The following is a 6,898-nucleotide window of genomic DNA, read 5'->3' as shown; positions in this document are numbered from 1 at the left end:
AAATTGTAAACTAAAAATAATAACTTCAGGACATTTTTATCCCGAAAAATTGAATTGAAAAGTTGAAATTCATGACGTATTAGCTAATTCTTATATAACAGCCCTTAAGAGTGGCTACCTAGTGTCATTTCTACGTTGTTTTATGGGTCAATTTGGGCTTTTTAGGTATGTCAAGTTGACCTTATTTTTTGAAGAGAAATTTTCATAAAGCACTATCTTTTAGTGGTAATTAGCTATCTATAGATACCATTTGCTATATTACGGATAGTAAATACGCTTTCTATTATTATAAGATGTATTAGATGTATTTAAGCTACTATATTCATGAATACAGTAGCAAAAATAGGCATGAACCAGGGAAGTTCAGCTAATCAGTTGTTGTATTCGACTGTTTTCATGGCGTGAAACATGGGATTACAGTTGGACAGATTATTGTATTCAACTGTATTCACGGCGTGAAACAGGGGATTATACTGTTTTTAAACGGAAAGTGAATCAATTAACAGAATAGACTCCTAATATAACTCAACAAACTCAATTATAACACACAAATTTTGTATTTCCAGTTATAAAAAAGATTCTCAACCGAAAAATACCCCAAAAACATAGCAATCTTTAGAGAAATTATATAATATATCTGAATACATAAATTATACTAATTAAAAAAAACATATGAATACATTCATGGCATATAGCGAGACAGTGAATACAATGAAATACATAGAATACAGTGGGATACATTGAAATACAATGGAAAAAAAGACAATGAATACAATGAAATACATGAAAATACAATGTGATATATTGAAAATACATTGAAATATATTAACAGAAAATCAAGTTGCTCAGCCCCAAACTTCGTCGTCTTTGTTCAAGAACAAACCCTAATTTTTGGCGAATCTGCCGTCGAGCAAAAACCCTGAATCTCACTGTTCCCACGCATCTTGTACATAGTAGTTAACAGATTTAGCCGCTGCAAGAACATAGTCATCATATCTGTCGAATCTAATCAAAATATGTCTTCTTGCAAGCCATCCAATAAGGCATCGTCCTTGAGTTCCAAACTGCAATGGGTCTCGGCCCAAACCAAATAGCCCCTGGGGTGGAGCGGAGCTGCCGGTGGCCTTTTGTACACAACCAAAGGTTTATGAAGGCACGGCGTCAGTGGAGAGTGTGAAAGTGTCTTGTGAGAGACTTGCTTCTATGTTGGAGCCACCGTAGGTTAGGTTGAAGCCGCAGTTGCTGCCACCGCATATGGGGTTAGGTACCTGAAAAAATATTTTTAGTAAACTAATGGTAGGTGATGTGGGTGAGAGGAATTTTGAGATTTGAGCATCGTATTTTCAGGGATTAGGGAAAGAGAATAGCATGTATCAAAGTAGAAAGAGAAAGAAAATAGTGTAACTGATTAGCGTATTTAGTGGCTTAGGGATAGGAGGTAACCAAAATAAGATATTTTGCTATAAACATTAAAAGGTATCTATAGAATATAATTTTTTAAAATAGTATTTATTTAAAATAAATAAGGTGCTAACCTTTATTATAGGAGGTAAAAATCTCTTTTTTGAATGGATTAGTTTGGTTTTGTGTCAGATTAATCCATTGTTGTAATAAAATAAAAGTAATGTAGTAAAATGTAAATAAGAAGAGATAGAAAGAAGGGAGAAGTGTTTTCTTTTCACTTTGGTGTATTTTTCCATTGCAATTACATGGCCTTTTATAGGCATAAAATGTAAAGATGATGGACATAAAATAGGAAATTTAATCTTTAAGTTATTCACAACATGAGTATCCAATGTAGCATCCAATGTACAAACTATTCATAACACTCCCCCTTGGATGTCCATGTAAGATAATGTACCTCATTAAAAACTTACAAAAAAAATATTGGGATGTACATAGTTATTTATAATATGCATTGCTTGCTGCCTCATTAAAAACCTTACCGGGAAAACTCAGTGGGACAAAACCTTGGTTAAGGAAAAGAGTGCAGCGTGTAGTTACTCCCCCTGATGAAAAATCACTTAATGTCTTGAAGACAACGCATTCCAATCTTATATATCAACTTTTCAAATATTGAGGTTGGTAACGCCTTAGTGAACAGATCAGCCAAATTATCACTTGAACGAACTTGTTGTACATCTATTTCACCATTCTTCTGAAGATCATGAGTGAAAAAGAATTTCGGTGAAATGTGTTTTGTTCTATCTCCTTTGATATATCCTCCTTTCAATTGAGCTATGCATGCAGCATTGTCTTCATACAATATTGTTGGAATATTCTCTTTCGAAGAAAGACCACATGTTTGCTGAATGTGTTGAGTTATAGATCTTAACCAAACGCATTCTCGACTTGCTTCGTGAATGGCTATTATCTCTGCATGATTTGAAGAAGTAGCAACCATAGTTTGTTTTGTCGAACGCCATGATATGGTTGTACCTCCACTTGTAAATAAATAGCCTGTCTGAGATCGACCTTTGTGTGGATCAGACAAATATCCTGCATCTGCATAACCAATCAATGATGGCTTGGATTCATTTGAATAAAATAAACCCATATCAATGGTCCCTTGGAGGTATCTGAATATATGTTTAATACCATTCCAGTGTCTTTGTGTTGGCGAAGTACTAAATCTTGCCAATAAGCTTACTGAGAAAGCTATATCTGGTCGGGAATTATTGGCAAGATACATTAATGCCCCAATTGCACTAAGATATGGTACTTCGGCACCAAGAAGCTCTTCATCATTTTCATGAGGTCGGAATGGATCTTTCTTTATATCAAGTGATCTCACAACCATCGGGGTACTCAATGGATGTGCTTTATCCATATAAAATCGCTTTAAAATCTTTTCGGTGTATGTTGATTGATGGACAAATATTTCATCTTTCATATACTCAATTTGTAGACCAAGACAAAATTTTGTCTTTCCAAGATCTTTCATTTCAAATTCTTTCTTCAAACAGTCTACTGTTTTTGGAAGCTCCCTAGGAGTTCCAATGATATTTAAATCATCAACATACACGGCGATTATAACAAATTCAGATCCAGACCCTTTTATAAAGACACAAGGACAAATTGGATCATTCTTGTACCCTTCTTTCAACAGGTATTCACTCAGGCAATTGTACCACATACGACCTGATTGTTTCAATCCGTATAAAGATTTCTGAAGCTTTATTGAACAAGTTTCTCGAAAACTTTTATATGCTTCTGGCACTTTAAATCCCTCAGGTACTTTCATAAAAATTTCGTTGTCTAATGATCCATACAAATAGGCTGTAACAACATCCATTAGATGCATATCAAGTTTTTCTTGCACTGCCATATTTATGAGATACCTGAAGGTGATAGCATCCACTACAGGAGAATATGTCTCCATATAATCAATTTCAGGCCTTTGGGAAAACCCTTGTGCCACAAGTCGCGCTTTATATCTAACGACTTCATTTTTATCATTTCATTTTCGCACAAAAACCCATTTATACCCTACTGGCTTTATGCCTTCAGGTGTTCGAACTATGGGTCCGAAGACTTCACGTTTTCCAAGTGAAGTTAACTCTGCCTGGATAGTGTCTTTCCATTTTGGCCAATCATTTCTCTGTCTACATTCATTGACAGATTTTGGTTCAAGATCCTCATCTTGTTGCTTTATTTTAACAGCAACATTATAAGCAAAAATGTTATCGATAACAATATTATTTCGGTTTCATCTTTTCCCGGTTGAGACATAACTTTTTAGTATCTCTTCATTTCATTATTTTCAGGTTCCTGGACCTCTCCTAAGGTCTTATCATTTGTTACGTCTTGGGACTCTTCTTGAGCCACTACCTCTGTGTTATGTTCACTTTGATCACTTGCTCCTTTTCTTCTCCGAGGATTTTTATCTTTAGAACCGATTGGTCTACCACGTTTCAAGTATGGCTTAGACTCATTTGCTTTAATTAATTGTCCTGTCGGGATATCAACTCGAATCGGAGCATTAGCAGCTGGAATATGTGACTTAGTCACCCTTGGTAGGTTAGTGAATGCATCTGGCAATTGATTTGCAATATTTTGTATATGAATAATCTTTTGAACCTCTTGTTCACATTGATTTGTTCGAGGACCTAAATGAGACAGTGATAATGCATTCTAATCTATCTTCTTTTTCAGTTGCTTATTTTCCCCCCTTAATGTTGGATATACTGATTCATCAAAATGGCAATCAGAAAATCTTGTCGTAAATAAATCTCCAGTCATCGGCTCTAGATATTTTATAATAGAAGGAGATTCATATCCAACATATATCCCCAACCTTCTTTGAGGATCCATCTTTGTGCGTTGTGGTGGAGCAATTGGAACATATATCGCACAACCAAAGATCCTAAAATGGGAAATATTTGGCTCCTGACCAAAAACCAATTGCAATGGGGAGACTTTATGATAACTTATGGGCCTTATCCGCACAAGTGCTGCTGCGTGCAAAATAGTATGACCCCATACTGAAATGGGAAGTTTTGTTCTCATAAGCATTGGTCTAGCAATTAATTGTGGGTGTTTGATCAATGATTCTGCTAGACCATTTTGTGTATGAACATGAGCAACCAGATGCTCAATTGTTATCCAGTTGAAATACAATAATCATTAAAGGCTTGAGATGTAAACTCACCAGCAGTATCAAGACGAATTGTCTTAATTGCATAATCTGGAAATTGTGTCTTAGCTTTATTATTTGAGTCAACAATCTCGCAAATGCCATATTGTGAGTTGATAGTAAGCGCACATGTGACCATCTTGTAGATGCATCTACCAAAACCATATAATATTCGAATGGTCCACGTGGAGGGTGAATGAGCCCACATATATCACCCTGTATACGTTTCAGAAATGCAGGGGATTTCATCCTAACTTTAATAGTTGATGGTCTAATAATTAATTTTCCTTGAGAACATGCAGCACAAGAGAATTCCTTAAATTGAAGAATCTTCTGATTCTTCATTGCATGTCCATGTGAATTCTCAATTATTTTACGCATCATATTAGAACCAGGATGGCCCAACCGGTCATGCCAAATAATAAAATTATCTTGATTAGTAAACTTCTCGTTTACTATGGCATGTGTTTCAATCCTGCTAATACTTGTGTAGTATAAGCCGGAGGAAAGAGCAGGTAACATTTCAAGCACATATTTCTTACCGGACATTATTGTAGTAATATAAAGATATTCAATCTTTTCATCATTTGTAGTCTCAATATGATAGCCATTTTGGCGAATATCTTTGAAACTTAATAAGTTTCTTTGAGATTTACTACAATATAGTGCTTCATCAATAGCCAAATTTGTTCCTCCTGGTAGTAATAAATTGGCTCTTCCAGAACCTTCAATTAATCTTGTACTACCGGATATTGTATTAACATTCGCTTCTTTCATTACCAAATAAGAGAAATATCTCTTATCTTTTAAAATAGTGTGTGTTGTAGCACTATCCAGAAGACATAGATCATCTTTATTAATCTTGAGTCCAACTGAATACTGGGGAATTTTCATATTCTTCATAAAAAAACAAATAACACATCATAAGAAATATGAAAGACAAGCGGGAAAAAAAATATTAAGAAATACATTAGGAATGTAGAAACTAGCAACACATGATGCATTAGGAAAATACACTCAAGAAAAATAAACTAGTTGCAAACATAAAAATAACAACTTTTATAGCTTCATTCCCCAGTAAGATGATTAGTTCTTCAGTCAATATCCTCAAAGAAGTCTCCAACTTCTAAATGAGTAATATTTGTTAGGCCTTCAAAATCATCATCTTTATATGCAAGATGTGTCTTAGAATCATATTTATTTGAGGGACCTGCTTCATCATCATTATTTTGAAAGGTCAAGTGTGCCTCCACATTATTTTCTTTTTTCTTGAGGGAGGCTTGATAAAGTTTGACAAAATGTTCTGGCGTACGACAAATGCGTGCCCAATGACCTCTCATACCACATCGGTGACACATACTAGCTTTACCTTTTGAATGATTAATTTGAGAACCCTTATTGTTCTCCAATTTATTTCCACCATAATGACGATAATTGTTTCGCCCCCTGCCACGTCCACGTTTACGACCATGTCCACGACCACGGTAATTATTTTGTTTTCTTTCAAACTTATCATATGTTGCTACAGCATTCACTTCCGGAAATGGAGCTGACCCAGTGGGACGGGCTTCATGATTTTTCATTAATAGAGTATTATTCTGCTCAGCCACAAGTAGGCATGTGATTAACTCAGAATATTTCTTAAAACCTTTTTCACGGTATTGTTGTTGTAGCACCACATTTGAAGCGTGAAAAGTAGAAAATATTTTTTCCAATAAGTCCTCATCTGTGATAGTGTCTCCACATAATTTTAATAGAGAACTTACTTTAAAGATAGCAGAATTATACTCACTTACGGTTTTAAAGTCTTGCAACCTTAAATGTATCCACTCATACCGAGCTTTCGGTAATACCGTAAGTTTTAGGTGGTCATATCGATCCTTCAAATTAATCCATAATTCAAGTGGATCTTTTACGGTTAAATATTCAGTTTTTAACCCTTCATGTAGATGATGACGAAGGAAAATCATGGCCTTCGCTTTATCCTGATTTGATGCTTCATTTCCTTGTATAATAGTATTTCCAAGACCTTTAGCGTCAAGGTGAATTTCAGCATCAAGAACCCATGATAAATAGTTCCTTCCGGTGATGTCAAGTGCCACAAATTCAAGTTTTGATAAATTTGACATAGTGAAAACTATCATAAAAGATGAATAAGTTAGAGAAATAATTATAATAATAAACAATTAATGAAAACAAAACGATTAAGGTAAAAGAAATGAAAATAGAGCTATATCATGTTAACAATCTACTATTTCATTT

Source organism: Nicotiana sylvestris, chromosome 8 (genome assembly GCF_000393655.2).
Source record: "Nicotiana sylvestris chromosome 8, ASM39365v2, whole genome shotgun sequence".
Taxonomy (NCBI): domain Eukaryota; kingdom Viridiplantae; phylum Streptophyta; class Magnoliopsida; order Solanales; family Solanaceae; genus Nicotiana; species Nicotiana sylvestris.
Note: the sequence above shows the minus strand (reverse complement) of the source record.